General features: G+C 42.5%; 1 long non-coding RNA gene across 1 annotated transcript; it reads left to right on the top strand.

Annotated features, from left to right (window-relative positions):
* Positions 1–4,957: 4,957 nt before the first annotated feature.
* Positions 4,958–14,986, top strand: LOC139060438 (uncharacterized). The gene is made up of 5 exons (XR_011514813.1): positions 4,958–5,355; positions 6,076–6,166; positions 8,916–9,101; positions 10,915–11,076; positions 14,881–14,986. It is a non-coding gene; the product is annotated as an uncharacterized lncRNA (long non-coding RNA).
* Positions 14,987–16,965: the final 1,979 nt, after the last annotated feature.

Below are 16,965 nucleotides of genomic sequence, written 5' to 3'. Positions count from 1 at the left end.
GGTACTTGCGTGCGTTGTAGTAGCGTATCTTCTGCCTGTTTCCTTTTCGCCGCGGAATCGTCGAAGCGCTCCTTGATTTCCGAATCAAAGCGGCTCCATGTTGTCAATGTTTCCTCGTGATTGTTGGACCACATGAGCGCAGCATCCGTTAGAAAGAATACGACTTTCTTAAGCTGAGAAGCACTGCTCCAGTGGTTGTAGTCGCTCACATGTTCGTATTGAATCAGTCATTCCTTGACATTTCGCCAGGTTTTCCTCCAAAGAGACGCCTGTTTCTATGTTGTTGCACAGCGCTTGTGGTTGGAACGGGCCGTTATTCTTCGGCATCGTCATCATCATCATCATTATCAGCCTGGTTACGCCCACTGCAGGGCAAAGGCCACTCCCATACTTCTCCAACAACCCCGGTCATGTACTAATTGTGGCCATGCCGCCCCTGCAAACTTCTTAATCTCATCCGCCCACCTAACTTTCTGCCGCCCCCTGCTACGCTTCCCTTCCCTTGGGATCCAGTCCGTAACCCTTAATGACCATCTTCCCTCCTCATTACATGTCCTGCCCATGCCCATTTCTTTTTCTTAATTTCAACTAAGATGTCATTAACTCGTGTTTGTTCCCTCACCCAATCTGCTCTTTTCTTATCCCTTAATGTTACATCTATCATTCTTCTTTCCATAGCTCGTTGCGTCTTCCTCAATTTGAGTAGAACTCTTTTCGTAAGCCTCCAGGTTTCTGCCCCGTAGGTGAGTACTGGTAAGACACAGCTATTATATACTTTTCTCTTGAGGGATAATGGCAACCTGCTCTTCATGATCTGAGAATGCCTGCCAAACGCCCCCCAGCCAATTCTTATTCTTCTGATTATTTCCGTCTCATGATCCGGATCCGCCGTCACTACCTGCCCCAAGTAGGTGTATTCCCTTACGACTTCCAGTGCCTCGCTGCCTATTGTAAATTGCTGTTCTCTTCCAAGATTGTTAAACATTACTTTAGTTTTCTGCAGATTAATTTTTAGACCCACTCTTCTGCTTTGCCTCTCCAGGTCAGTGAGCATGCATTGCAATTGGTCCCCTGAGTTACTAAGCAAGGCAATATCATCAGCGAATCGCAAGTTACTAAGGTATTCTCCATTAACTTTTATCCCCAATTCTTCGTAGAGCATCGTAGAACATCTTAAACTCAGGTAGATTTACTGGAAGTCCAGCAAGTGAAGGTTTCGCCGAAGAACGGGTGGGTCAACGTCCGTCTTCAGGTGTTGCGTACGGATGTCGTAAACGTCCACCAAAACTGATTCGATGAAAGTCTTTATTTACGGAAGACTGGCGATGGGACGATTGTACACTGCGGCAGTCACAGCTCCTCGTTCTTCTCATCTATTTTCTCATTCTACTTATAGTATTCCCTTACAATGTTTTTTTTTTAGCCCTAGTTGAGTTTTCTGCAAATTTACATGAAAAAACAACAACAAGCCTATCTTATCGAAAGCAGAAGGAAAAAATACGCCACGTTGCCTGTGCTCCAAACCTACTGGTCTTAATGCCACTGCGCTTGACAGTCTACGTGACAAAACAAACTGACGTAACATATTTAACAGGGAGAGGCGGGCTATAGTTGGTGGTCGATATTGGAATACATTATGTAACCGCGCAAACGACAACGGACAAAGAAGGAAACACGCAGGACAAGCGCAGATGCATTACACAATGCATCCGTGCTTGTCATCAGTGCTTATCCGATTGTCTGACAAGAGGCGAGGAGTACGATCAAGTGGAGAGGGATTGGTAGGGGCCGAGCCAGTGCACTGAAAATAGATAACTGGAGGAAGAAGTAGGTGACGGCGTTTGCGATTCGTTCGCTTTCCATTACTTAGCTTGCCGCGGCTTGTTTAAAATCGCGGTGACTTGCAACGGACAGTTAAAAATGCCGCTGAAACGGATCCTCAGCAGTGTTGGCACATCGATGTCGTATATGTGCCGAAAGGGCTCGACACCGTTATACGGCCACGCAAAAAGTTTTGTTACACGTAGATAAACCCATGCTCTCTGGCAGATGCGAGTATTGCCTGGGCGATCGGCGGCAGCCATTTTCTATTCCTTTCGCAACGGGGCACTCTCCGGCTATACAGAAAAAAAAATCCAATTTTTTGGGGCATATTATACGTCTTTAACGCGTGCACGTCACTTTGACGCAATAAGTTTTCGCGGTTTTGTGACGTGGAGTGAGAGACAGGTGATGCGGGCTCAGGCTGAAACCGTTTGACCAATAGCAGAGGGTTAGTGACAAAAAGGCGTCGAACCAGAAATAATTATTTTTCTTTTGTTCATGCATAACCATTCTGTACACGTCATACCGGAATGGGAGCTATCCCGGTTTTCGTGACATCGCATGACGGACAGGCGATGTGGGGGTGGTCGAAAGAGGTTCTTGACCAATCGCGCCGGGCTGATTGCAGAATTAGAATAGAAAAGTTTGGAGTAGCTTTACGTTATAGCGCCCCTTTTTTTCGTTTGCACTCGGATGCTAAGAAAATTGCAAGTTTTAATTTTCGCACAAGGGTACAAATGTAGCATCAGAATGAATTGAAAGGCGAACAGAAAGAAACTCACCAGACGCCCGTTGCGCGCAAGCATATGAAAGTGCGATGTGCAGTCGCTCCGTAGCTGGCCTATCAGCGCAGTATCGTCCCAAGTGTAGTCTTCGGAGCATGAGTTAGGCCACGGTTAAAAAGGCAGGCTAACGGGGAAACGCGACAATGCATTCTAGTGGTTTTGGATTTGTTCGTATTTCTATATATGTATATTTATACCATACATGCCGTTTGATTGCACCAATGAAGTCTAGCGGTGATCTTTGGTGACGAGATTCATTACGCCGGCAGTATACATTACGCAGGCAGTATCCCGACTAGGATAATGGCCGATCCTGTAAAGACAAGAACTTGCTAACTCTCTCCAAGCACTGGACAATCAGCCGCTTTCCGTGCAGGTGCTGCTGGAACACCGTCCCCATCGCTCGTCAGCCCATAAAGCGGTGAAAGCACTTTTGTGCTTCTTGAGGACAACGGGCTTGTGTGAACAACTGTGACTGTTACTGATATTGCTATTCGACCACACGCGTCAGCGAACTCACCGCTAATTTACTTCTTCCCTCCTATCTCTCCCTGTCATCTTTGTTTTCCCCTTTCCCATTCCCCCGGTGTAGGGTAGTCAACCGGACGTTATTTTGGTTAAACTCCCTGCCTTCTGCTTTTCTCTTTGCTTCCTTCCCTTCCTGTAGCAGGAAGATTTTTCGAAGCTACACTGTAAAAAATTTCCGTAATTTTACGGGGGATTTCTGTCATTATACGGAGAACTGCAGATAAAAATACGGAAAGTATGTCATATTTCAAAAATACGGCAAAATCTGCCGTTAATATACGGAAAGTGCTCTCCGTATTCAGCTTTACGGACATTTTCACTGTAATCATATAACGGCTATACACTGTTTTGGACGAAACAGAGAGAATTCCGTATTTTTGTTATGAGAACATCCGTATATTGTGAGAAAATTTAAGCTGTCTCAATGAGCGCTCGTACTCATAAAGTTTCAGCTAACAATACTTTATTGAACACGCAAACTGTACGCATTATGAAGTTGCGTACAAAATGTGAGAGCTAGCCTTCTACCAAAAGTTGCAATAACAGATCGTATAAATATATATACGCATCTTCTATTCCGGTCGCAGTTTGCCGCGCATATGGGCTTAGTAACGCTGATCATATGCGCAAATATATGCGTGTTCTCGCAATGTTCTCAAATTAAGCGCTTTGTAGTTAATAACGCAGCATATATGTTTAAGTGAATGAAGAGCCGGGGACATACGTGCATACGTAAACAAGCTTGCGGCACTCAGGTGCTGGTGCACTGGGAATGACATTGGTGCTCTATACGCCAAAAATTGTGCGCACTCTAAATCAGTACCGAAACGCAGGGAGTGGTATAATGACCGTAACTGCGTTTACATTTGGCAATAAATGGTCTCGAAGGGGACTGGCGGCCTATAGATCCAAGTACAACGGTCGGAGGAAATTTTCGAATGCGGCAAGCAATTAACCCAAGTGTCAAAGGGCACTGCTGAGCTGCAATGTAGTTGGTTGAACTCATTCCCATGATATTTACAAAATATCTCGTCTCTGACAATAACTGCCCATTCATTGAGACAAATCGATTACGCATAATCTTCACTGTTCATGTGTTAATTCTTGCGGTAAGATGTAATCGCAAACATTTGGCGCTTCATCTTGAAACAAGACCGGTAAGCGCGCTCGTTCTTGTACGGTAGAATAAAGAACGCGAACATGCACCGACATGTATGTAAACTACTGGAAGGTGACTGAAGATGAAGGACCTATTACCGTGCTAGTACTGTGTATACTGTCAAAAAGAAGAAAAAATATTTCGGAAAGAAAGAATGCCCAGTGTCGAGATGTAACGATTCAAGCTTTATTTCTTTTTGACCTAGAATGCAACACCATTAGTTCCACGTGCTTTATGCATGGGTAATGTTATGACACAACTCATTATTTACCCGTTCATTACATGCACCAACCCGCCCAAATTATCACTGTACTCGAGCTTATGGACGCATCGCAGTGCACTGCTTTGCACTTCATTGTAGCACAGGGGTTTGCTATCGCCAGTAGCGAGTGCTTTGGTTGACCTCCCTGCCTTTCTGCCTTTTGAATTCTCTCTCCCTTTGTATAAAACGCACTAACTTGTGGGAGAGAAAGCGTTCTCCTCTTTTAGAATTCAATTAATTGTCAAGCAATTATATTGCAGTTCCAGTAACTAGAGCACAAATGCGAAAACGAAACCGATTCTGTTCGGTTCTCCGCGATCAGAGTGCGGCACCAGGGGGCAGCGCGCGCTGCGCGTCCGTTAGGAGTGGCAGATGGATATGCACATGTGTAGTCAGCCGGCATTTTTCGAGTCGTGTTCTAAATGTTGTTAATTCGCCGTAAATATCTCTTGATTTGTACTCAAGGGTGGAGCAAGACCCCAAGGAAGAGAGATTGACGCATCGGGAGCGAAGAACAGAAACGATGGATGGTTACGCTGCTTGGGTCTCGGCACGTTCGAATTGGCAAAGTTCCGAATTTGTCGCTGTGTTGTGTACGCTTGTGCGCTCGTTATTTGCCGTCATCGCGCGGAGATATTTGCGCTGGATGTCTTTCACTTCGTGTACAAAACTCTGCTCGCTGCGGCATCGAAGAAGTTGTCCTGTGTTTGGGTGCACGTATGCGCTTGGACACGGATAGCCTGCTTGCTCTCAACGGGTGTTCAACAGTCTACGCGCGCTCGTAACTTGCTCATGAGGTAAGCCCATTTTAATCTTATTTGGTTTGCATAACGTAGGTGTTAAAATGATGTGTGGTAAGCCGGTGTCGCGAACAGAAATATTGTTTCAAAAGACCACTATGCAACGTCTTAGGGCAAAAATCACGCATGAATGGGGAAAGGGATCAACCTATCTTTTCAGATCGATTCCAGTCGTAGCGCGATTGGCTCGATCGCAATTTCCGTGAGGTACTTCTAACCTTTTGTTCACTCGCGTTAAAAGCGTAGAATAAAACTGCGTTCAGTTGAGCTCTTGTATTGACGCTTGTATTGGCTTGAGAGCATACTGTATCCGATACAAGAACTTCTGTTAAAATACGGAAATAAACGTTCGAGGTAATAGCAGTCGCTCACTACCTGTGATCGTTACTTTCTTGCTTGGGTGCACGTTTTAATTGTGACCAGAAAAAAACCTCTTGCTGCACCGTTTGCGGTGCAGCAAGACGTGTTCCTTCGAATGATGTCTGGGCAGTCAAGGCATTCGTGCCACTAAGCAAGCAGTAAACGGGGTATCAGTTCGAAAAAATTTGGACATACAAGAGAAGCGAATGGTATCATCATAGACTCTTTTATTTGACGAATAATTCAGTTGTATTACTAAAGCGGAGAGTGGATATGCATGAAAGTCAGATTGTATTGATATTCAGCAAAAACAAGGTAACTTATCATTACTAATCAATCCTTTTCTTTTACTGAAAGGCAAGTTGCTGTTGCGCTGGAGCTGAGAAGAGGTCTGCTGCCTGCAATGGGTCCATCTCTCTCAAGTTATTGCAGTATTATAGCTCTCAAGGTGAGTGGATTTTTTTTTCTCATAGCTATTTGCCACCTGAATCATGACCGTTTACTTAGCTGTGTAGGTGATCACTGTTAGTGACATTGTAGTGCTGGTGGACCAGCACTCCTTTATGATTGCAACGCATATGACAGAGTGCAGCTGTGGCAGTAAGCAAAGGTGTTAATCTATAAGCCAAATTAGGTTCTTTGAGGTAATATGTTAATATATTGATGACATTGGATTGTGGTCTAGCAGGCAAAAATGCTAAACAAAAAGAAATTTTAATTTGCACTTGGTAAGATGTGCAAGCAATTCAGGCTGTTATACATGAAATGGGACATTTGTAGATGTCTTCTACAGTGCTGCAGTCCTGAATTGCTTCAGAGTTGAGTGATACCACTATAATTTCTCTGTAGAGCATGCAGCACAGTTTAGCATTGGGAGAGGCTGGCATCAACAGGCGTCTACTTACTGTGAAGTTCAAATGAGGTGTTACTGTTAGGGTGACTATATATAATTTATGGTTTAATTCTAGTCTTGTGTCAGGCAGACATAGTTTACCCACTTGGTTAAACAATAGAGATGTAATATCTATGTATGCAAGTATTCCCCATTCATTTATGCCATTTAGACAATGGCAGAAATGCGTGGGTAATACTTGTGTACATAGACAATACATCACTATTGTTTAACCAAGCGGTGCCCCTGCATGCTAAATTTTACAGGGCTATTATTAAGTAATGTGAGCTTTTGTTGTAACATTAAGGCACCTTTTATATTATTACAGATTACCACCATTGTGCACCATCATAGTGTCATATTTACACTAAATGTATTTGACTTTGCTATAAAACCTTGCACAGCGGTGCATCATGGAATTTTTTTTATAGTTTCTGGCCTCAGAATGCACTTCACGTTTTATTCTTGTTTGCAACAAGACTATAATGCAGGTTTCTCTCCTTATGTTTTGTGGCACTTCAAACTGCGGCGAGCTAAACCACTGGGCAGCAATACTGGATACGCTACTGCATGTGGAGCTGTCTTCAAACACACACAAGGAATACATCATTGCTTTTTTAGCACAAAACAACGGACACAAGAAAGACGACAGAACAAGGCGCTACTCTCAACTGACATCACTTTATTGCGTCCCTCCTTTGTAGACAGCAGAATCTAGAAGAACATTTGCTGTGAACACCATGTGCAGGAACCACCAACATCTGATCAAAAAAGCACACTCATGCGACAGAATCCAATAAAAACCATATTGAGCACTTTACAAGGTTAAAGAAAGCACACTAATGCACTGTGACCCCAATGACTGTATGAAGAAAACTTCCGATAACTCTCTGGCGGTAGTATCACGGCTCTTTTTTCAAAATCGTAGCATCACGAAACATTGCGAACCTAAGCGATCCATACCAACAGGCACAGGTTCCCATTTGGCTCAACATTGTAAAATATGGAAGTGCAAAGCCATGTTTCGTGATACTACGATTTTGAAAAAGTGCTGTGATACCACTGCCTGAGAGTTATCGGAAGCTTTCTTCATACAGTCATTGGGGTCACAGTGCATTAGTGTGCCTTCTTTAACCTTGTGCAGTGCTCAATATGGTTTTTTGGATCCCGTCGCATGAGTACGCTCTTGTGATTGGTTGTTGGTGGTCTCTGCACATGGTGCTCACTGCGGATGTTCTTCTAGATTCTACTATTTATAAAGGAGCGACGCAATAAAGTGATGTCAGTTGAGTGTAGCGCCTTGTGCTGGTCGTTTTTCTTGTGTCCATTGTTTTGCGCTTAACAAAGTATTTATGGATTCACACCAACTAGCCCGCCAACACATTGTGTTGCGGGCACTTCTGAAGTACTGTCTGTCCAATAGCCTTGGTGGCATGGAAGCGCCGTCCACTTCTATGCGTTGCTTTCTGTTTCATTGTGGCATCAGATCACATTATAATCATAATGTGTATGTACTTTTTCCAAGAGACCCATATTCCTATCCTTGTGTTATATTTGCTGTCGCATTATTTATGTGCAAATGACCAGTGCTCCAAGCTCCATTTTATCGCAAAGTAAACTACTGGTACCTAAACAGTTCTGTATATCAGAAAACCAAAGCTGAACTGCCGAACAGTACCAAGCGACAGCCTTAGTGCAGTGTCAAGTAGTCAGATTTTATTGGTCATGCAGAGGTACACAGGATAGCTCTTTATTACTTGCTGAATAATTAAGCTGTGTGAAAACTAAGTATTTATGTAGCTTCAACCACATGCTATTGGTCATTGCTCCTGCCCTCATCAAATGTAGAAGATTATCACGGCATTTCCTATTCTCTTTTTCCTTAATACAGTGGGATTACTGCATGTGTAAGTAGGAAACAGATCACATAGGCAATCAAAAGCCAACATTGTGTAAACTTGGAACATTGATTGTACAGTTTGATGACCCAGAATAAGTAGAAATACACCATAAATGATTGACAATTAACTTTTACTTGACACAGGGCTAAAGCATACAGTAAGCATACTGTATGCTCATACGGTGTCACATCAATTTAAATTTTAGTGTAGCTTTACAGTGTACGCTTCTATTGTTGCATTCTGTCAGAGGAATGGTAATGTTTCGCGTGTATAGCAACTAGACTGTCTATATACAGAAGTAAAAATGTGTGAACTGTATTTTTTAATGATTTGATAAAATGTGTAGCACAATAAAGCCATACAATCAACACACAGTGATGTGACTTTCTCTGCACATGTTGCAGGTTCAAAAAAAGTATGGTGGAAGCTGTTGCCAAGGTTCTGACCAGAAAAGACAGCCAGTATAAAAGGGTCCACGCCACTGATCTCTACTACAGGGGATGAACAGCACATCGAGCGCCCTCGACTGAAGCCGGCCTTGTCCCGGAAGTTGGTGCTTGACAACTTTGCGGCAGCACTTTGTTGCACGGGTGTGTAGCATTTCTTCCCCTAACATGCCTGCCTGATGTGCCATAAACTACCCAAGCAGTGTTTCGAAGTGTCCAGAATTTTTCCATTGTAGTGTCTACAGTGTCGCTAACATAAGTGGCGTGCAATGGAAACACTGGTAAATCAGAAAAAACTTGATGTAAGAGAACACTATCGTATACGGGTTCAGATTGTCATAAAAGTGCTTACCAGACATGTAGAGACCTCCTAAAATGTGAAAAACCACAAAGAAAAGTTTTTCGGCAGCAATATTATCTGATCGCACGCACTAGTTAGTCCACCATATGCCCTGCTTCCAGGACAAGCGACTGCATGACATCGCATTTCCACTGGCTTCACCTGCATCCGGTGCGGTGTGTTGCATCCAGCGAAACATGTTAGAAATCAGTGGTGCACAGTGTTTTCTGTCCCCTTTCTCGACGCCTACTGAACACATGTTAAACTGTTTCCAAAGCAGACAAACAGAGGGAAAGGGTTCTGAACACATTGCATTTTAAAGTGGCTGGTACTGGGTAACGCAAGTACTGTGGCATAGTAGATTTGCACGAGGCAACCTCGGTGCCCAAAAAGGCTGCTGTTTACTTGCAAATGGCCAACATATTGTGTTGAACATAAGTTCTTTTTTTATTCTCATCGCTTATTTAGCTAACGGAGACAGCTTTCACAACTGAAGAAGCCTTGGAAGCATGAAACACTTCACAAAACCAGCTTCAATATATCGTGTCTGCATCACAATTTCATGGCTGCATGAGTGAACCCTCTGGTTAACATGTAAGAGAGTTCATGATGTTTGCCATGCATTATCCACTTTATTTACAGGTCAACCCTATCTTGAGATTTAAGCTGATGTTGCGTTTAGAGAAATTATGGCCGAGAGCCAGCTTTTGAGAATACAGATTGAGCTTGACAGATTAAACGCCAGAACAAGTCGTTGAGGATTTCAGATCAAGAATCTTCAAAGGCCAGTTCATTTAGTGGTGTTAATATTCTGCTCGAAGTTGTTGATTGTTACGTTCATATGGTGCCCAAGCATTGCGGTAACAACTTCACTTGGAGTACATAGCAAGGGTGTATTCGATGTAAGCTGCTGGCTTTTTTTCTGTGTTTTCAAAAACTGGTTTCTTGTTCAGTTTAAATTTTCAAATTTTGCATTGTTTATTAGGTGTTGTGTCTTGTTTCCTTTTCCTGCAGCTTCTTAGTTAAACATCTGAATAGTGAACACAACTTGACCTTTTGCTTGATTGCCTAGATTACATGCCCTCGATGCAAAACAATTTCACTTCAAAACTGCTTGTACCATACTGAAAGAATAACTTGAAGCAGCCATAGCCACCAATAACACGCAAGAGATGATTATGAAAATTTTAATATTGTTTTTTGATCTACAGGGTGTCTTAACTATCATGCACCAAGATTTAGAAATATGTAAATGTGATGTAACTAGACAAAATGAAGGTCATGTTTGCCATCGGCTGGAGATACTCTGATTATATTGTGCATTCTGCCTAATTACATAATTCTTAATTAGTTATTAAATATCTCAAATAATTAAATGAAATGTGTCAATGAAAAGTTGTAGAGCAATATGAAAGCCTCCTGATACACTTTTTTGTTACTGTTACTCATTGTGTGCTACATAAAAGTGTTTTTCCAAGGAATAAGCCTGCGAATACACATAAAGTGTCTTGAGTGGCCAGTCATGTGTCAGTTTTGTGGTGCAAAGCCACGAATACAACTTAAATGGGTTCTTTTAAGAAAAAGACTTAGCTCAGCAAATTATCTTTCTTTGTGCAGCCTGTGGAGACAATGTTTCTTAGACATGGCCGTGGCCCTCAAGGAAGATGCCGAGGCCGCAGGCAGTTCCTCCAGTGACCGTGAAAAGGTCCCCTGGGGCACAAGTCTGGTTTGGCACCCCCACCTTTCTCCTGCAGCTTTTCTGTCTACTTAGCTAACCAGGTGGGTCAATGATGGCAAAGGGAAAAAAAAAATCAACAGCATCAAACGCAGAACTTGCTCAAGCTCAATGCATTTTTGGTGTGAAGTTTTTCCCTTATCATTTATCAAAAAATGGGCAATAAGTATATGATATGGTCTTCATACGGACACCTCTTTCCCAGAGAGAATTAGCAGTAAAAAAAGCAGCTTATGAAGGCTTGAATATTAGCTATGATGATGTGGCATAGATAGGATAATGATTATGAATGTTTCTAATGAAGGCAGTGGTAGTAGAGTGAATAATCAGAGTTTATATATAGTTTGAAAGACATTTCGTTCCAATGCCAGAATTTTAAATCCCAAATAATTCTTGCATTTTATAGTCTTCATTTTATAGTTCTTGATGCTTGCTTCTTGCTGACATCATTCTTATGCTGCATAATTCACCTGTTATAAATTCCCTATTTCCCCCATTCAGGCAACTTTACATTCATCATAAGAAACCTCGTAGATGAGTTCCAGAAACTTGCTGATGAGATTAGGGGGCGGCTTGTACCCCAGGCTGAGATATGCATTCAAGAGCCTCATATCTTGCAAATGTTAGAAATACTCCTGCTAAGCAAGTTCTTGGTGTCATACAAGGTTACTTGCGAATACGAATTTGCCTAAATTTAGAAAACAGTCAATATAAAACATGTCAAGCGATATCGCTGATGATACACACACATTCCAACTGAACTAAATACAAATAAATATAGCACCAAATGCAGAATCATTGGCATGATGCCATTCTTTCAGTGGAATAAAATCTGTCCTGCATTGTAAATCTGGAATCCTTTATAATCCAGACTACTAAATACTTATGAGGGTTGTAGCGTAAAATATGCATGTATTTACTCCTCGTTTCTTTACTTTAGGACCCGATAATGCTTAAACAGCAGGGAAAGAACTGAGATCACAGTACCTAATACTTTATATTGCTCCAGAAATCCGTTTCTCTGCCGATCGCAGCATTCGACACTAACAAGAAGGCACATAACACTTAGGGTGGTGCTATTCACTTTGATTGTTTGGGAACGAAACCCATAATGTACATGTTATGGCCCTACGTGTCATTACGTTTGAACAACAAAAAGGTAGGGGGTTTGCATTTTGCAAAACTGCATGGAGGTTTTCACTGTGTGCAATTAAAATTAGGAACCTTCCCAGCTCATACTAAATGCATTCTCCAAAGCTTTAGGTTATACAGGTGCACAACTTTACACAGAACACACTCTTTTCCCTCGTCACGGCTCACACTCTTAGGCAGAGTTACACCCTTTGAAGTGCCCCTTCTTCCACACAACGATAATTGTCATCTGCCTTTATGCATTTTCTTTCTTTAATGCTGCGAGCCCTGTGCTTTCCAGTAACGAACGGCATGCGCGTTATCAGCATGATAGCATTCTCGACAACAAAGTAGCGGGCGTGGCGTCTTCAAGAAAGGAAACGCATCAAGGCAAATAACGATTATTGTTGTGTGGCAGAAGGGGCACTCCAAAGGGTGTAACTTTGCCTAAGAGTGCAGGTGGTGATTCAGATTCTTCAAAGGTGTTTCATTGTATGGGATGGCACATCGCGCTTTACTTATTTGCAGAATATTGCATTCCAATTGTGTCATATGAGATAAATCCATTAGAGAGCTTTAGCTTGCCCTAAATTTATTACAGCTGTGTACTGGTAAACTGGCCGCAGCTTGCAGTGCTTGTGGAAAAACAATTGTAACTGCCATATTATATGTAACTGCTAGTGCACAAGCATCGGCAGCAGCAATGGTTAGGGTACACTTGTTTCTTCTATTCTGGGGTATGCATCCTCCACCAGAAAGTAGTTTTTTTCTTCTTCCTCTTCTACTATATTGGAATGTGAAATGGGGTGTAATTTGTAGGATATACTCTTGCATAAACTTCATGAGCATTTATTCTTGTCTGTGCCACAGATCATTGTTGCTACCACTGGAAAAGCAGGGTGCCTGTTTACAGCACCCATAGGGAACAATCTGTGAATCTTTAACGAACAGTAAGGATAATGAATAATCGAATAATTTTTAGTAATTTTCAACAAATTTAGCACTCTTTGCTTTCCACTACGGTGTTTTTCAAACTCTAATATTGGCACAACGTTTGAGTGCAGGATGTCATTTTGTGTGAAAGAGTACACTTGTGCGCATAACACCTCATCGTCAACATTCTGCTGCACAGAATGTCATTAGCTTTTGTATGCATTGGTCACTATCTCACAAACCGGTTGCTCCTTTGTTAGTTGGAATGTAGCATTTATGTAAAGCACATTTGATGTTCTAACAAAAAGCATTGTGCCCTCTTATCCCCTAATTCTCCTCACTTGATGCCTAGTGTTGTAATAGCATGGTTGACACCATGAGAGTCAGTGTGGTGAATAATTGTGTCTGGTGGAGTAGGGGGTGTACGTTAACTTAAGCAACTTTTCCAGACGACTTGAATCAGTATTGTGGAATGCTGGTTTTTTTTTTCAATCACTGTTACCAAGTTTCACTTTGGTTGTGGCAACAAGTATAATGTAGTTCGCTAGCACTCCTGCCAACACATATAATGTGCAGGCATCTGTGTTGAAAAAAAGACCAGCTAATGGTTTGCCAGGAGCTAAGGTCCATTTAGACCATTAAATTTTGAACTTACACCGGTGGAAATAACTGGTGAATGAAAGCACACCCAGGAGAACTGAAGCAAGACTGCGAGTCGGCCTAGTTGGAACAAATTCATCTTGAAACTTATTGTGCGCAACAAACAGGGACGAAGAATAGAAGAAACACAAGGACGAGCGCTTAACATTGTGTTTCTTCTATTCTTCGTCCCTGTTTGTTGCGCACAATAAGTTTCAAGATGAGCAGGAGAACTGACCATAATATTTTCTTTCATTATAACACGGCTGAAGCTTTGAACTACATTTGAAGTGGCTTGTTTAAAAAATGACCCATTTCCTTGTTCAAGTAAGACAAAGGTTCCACAGGAAGACAGAAACTTGAAGCCGTCAACAGCAGCATGAATATAAACAGCACTCGACGTTTTGCAATCTTGCACCTGGTTATATTATCCATCCCATTTTTTTCCACAGGCTGTTCTTTACTGTTTTATGATCATATCCAGTTTAACTTTAATGTCCCTATTTTTTAATATTTGGTTAATATATATTTTCTTCATCGGCTTTCAACAAAATATATATTCATAATGTGCCTTCATTTACCATTTGCAGTGATCTTAACCAGATGCATCTTGATACAAAATTTATTTTCCTTAATTCTTCGTTTTCCTTTTCCAAAAGTGCAAACTGTTTATCTTGATAGCTATTTTGTCTTCTGGGAAGATTGGTTCTACTGGATTAATGACTGCATACATGTGTACATCGTTTTCTGTTTTGGTCACCCCTACTCTTGGCAAGTACTGACAGCATTGCTCATACCCGCTCCATCACAATCACCACTGCTAAGCACACCCTTCCTTCCTTTATTTTAACACTTTGGCTTCTCTTGACCTATTATATGCACCAGTTACTTCTCCCCCAATGAGGCTAGGGGCCAGTGAGATATGCACAATCCCACAACACAGCCAAGGAAAACATTTGCTACCCTAATGACAAGCACCTATGTCGAAATGTTGGCTACAGCAACATCCCTTGTGCCAACAATGTTGATCTACTTACATGTTTTTCTAACACAGAAGTTACTGCTTTGTCGTGTTCTGTGATTAAACTTTTTTTCCGCTTTCTTTAGGATGGATATTCACGAATACTATTTGTTTCTCCTAACAGCAGCAAGTTTATCCTTGCAAGTGTTTGGAGTCAAGAACAACTTTCACCAGGAAGAAGTGCAAGACGAGTGATTGAAGAAAATAAAGTTGCTTCTGTGATCTAAGAACTTGAGGACTGAAATGTTGCACCTTTTTGTATATATGCTATGCAGTGCATTCATATCACAAAGTCCAAAGTGTTTTATCTCTGCAGCCATGTCAGTGTGTTGGCAAGACAATTTTCTCAATGGTGACCTGCTGCTTTGACTATGAGCTGCCTTCATGACATTTGCATTAAAGGAGATGTACTATCGTGGACAAAAGTACCCTGGAAGTGCGAGCGTTGACCAAATTGCATTTCTGCTCAAGACCGCTGAAAACAGTGGGTCACGTATGCACATTCCGAACGCAGATGGTGGCACGGCTGATCCCAGCAAATAGCACACCAATGAAATTCGGTCGACTCTCGCACATCCTGGGCAATTTTGTGCCCGATGGCACATTCTTCGAATGGATATGCTCTGCAAGATGAAATACGGGAAGCACCTGTACTTTAACGGATATAGTACAGATTTAGTATACGGAGTCTTTCGTTTTCTGAATACGGCAAGCACCTGTTTTTTTAACGGTTATAGCACAGATTCAGCATACGGTGTGTTCCGTTTTCTGAATACGAGAAGCACCGTACTTTAACGGTTATAGTACAGATTCAGAATACAGAGTCTTCCGTTTTCTAGATACAGAAGCACTCGTATCTTGTATTACGGTCTCTTTTTTTACAGTTGTCCGTTCTACGGAAATGACCGTTCTTAATTTACGGAAGAGTGTTCGGTCACAAATTACCAGCAAATTTTCTGTAAAGTAAGGCAAATTTTTTTCACAGTGTATCTTAAAACTTAAAAGTGTGGCGGCGCCTTGTATTTTCTCCCAGATCGGTCGCCCACGGGAAGTTTGCTCGTGATTATTGAATTTTGCTATCATGTGTACATACCTTTTGTAACAAATAACTGCATACAAGCAGCACGGTGTATCCCGCTGACGCGGCTAAAGGTGTGCGGTGCTGCTCCGTAGCTTCAGGCGAAGCAAAGCTGACACTGCCCTGCGTCACGCTGCAATGAAAGAATGGACCACCACGTCCCAACAGCATCGCAAAAAAAACTATGAAACATTATGAAATCTCGGAACGAGGCAAGAGGCATATTTAGAACGCGCCTGTTTCAAGGAATCTGAATGCTTCAAATCAGCCGCCCTTTCTTTGTCCACGCCCGTTCTCGCAAAAACCTTCAGCTAAACGGGCTTAAGAAATAAGGGGCGGCTAACCGCGCCCCCTCCTGTTCGCAAAATATTCGCGGCCTCTTACCGAATGAAGTCAACAACGGGCCGAGGCAGAGGAACCCGTAAACGCCGCTATAGACTAGTATGACAAAAACCTGAGCGCTGTCTTTATCCTCCACTTATTCTCCGCGCGCTCGTTCTCTGTTTGCCAAAGGAAGGACGACGACGGCAAGCTCCCTCTTCGGGACAAAGACGGAAGCTCCTCTTTTGGCTCCTCGAACGTGGCGCACTGAATGCCAGTCCTGGCCTTTGCCTGGAGTTGTGCAGTCGCCTGCAAGGAAATCTTCAGAATGCAGTCGTGCGAGCGCCGGGAGAGTCGTGAGAAAAACTTGACTCTCTCGCTTCGAAGGCAGCGGTGGCGCACTGTGTGTTCGGCGGATGAAAACATAGGTGTATATGCGACGGGACGAGCTGAGGCGGTGATGGGTTGAACGCCTCAGGTGCCGTTATTGAAGCAGCAAGTGGCTAAGCACGAACAAACGAAAGAAAAAGAAAAGAGAAAGAACTTGTGGAGGAGGTCCCGAAACGACAAGGAACTCCGCTTGGGCGTACCTCCAAAGAAGTATAGGTCTCAAACAACACCAAAAAAGGAATGAAAAAACAGAGAATCCAAAAAAAGAATCCTGTTTCTCTCTTGGTGCGGCCCGTCCTTTGTGAGCGATGGCGCAGCTGCGAACAAGTAAGCGGGCTGAAGGGAATCCGCGGATGAATGGTTAAATAAGTAGAAAAAAGGCGTAGGTAAAAATTTCTACAGAGAAACGCGCGCTCATGG

Source organism: Dermacentor albipictus, chromosome 5 (assembly GCF_038994185.2).
Source record: "Dermacentor albipictus isolate Rhodes 1998 colony chromosome 5, USDA_Dalb.pri_finalv2, whole genome shotgun sequence".
NCBI lineage: Eukaryota > Metazoa > Arthropoda > Arachnida > Ixodida > Ixodidae > Dermacentor > Dermacentor albipictus.
This window is presented reverse-complemented; position numbering and strand designations above follow the sequence as displayed.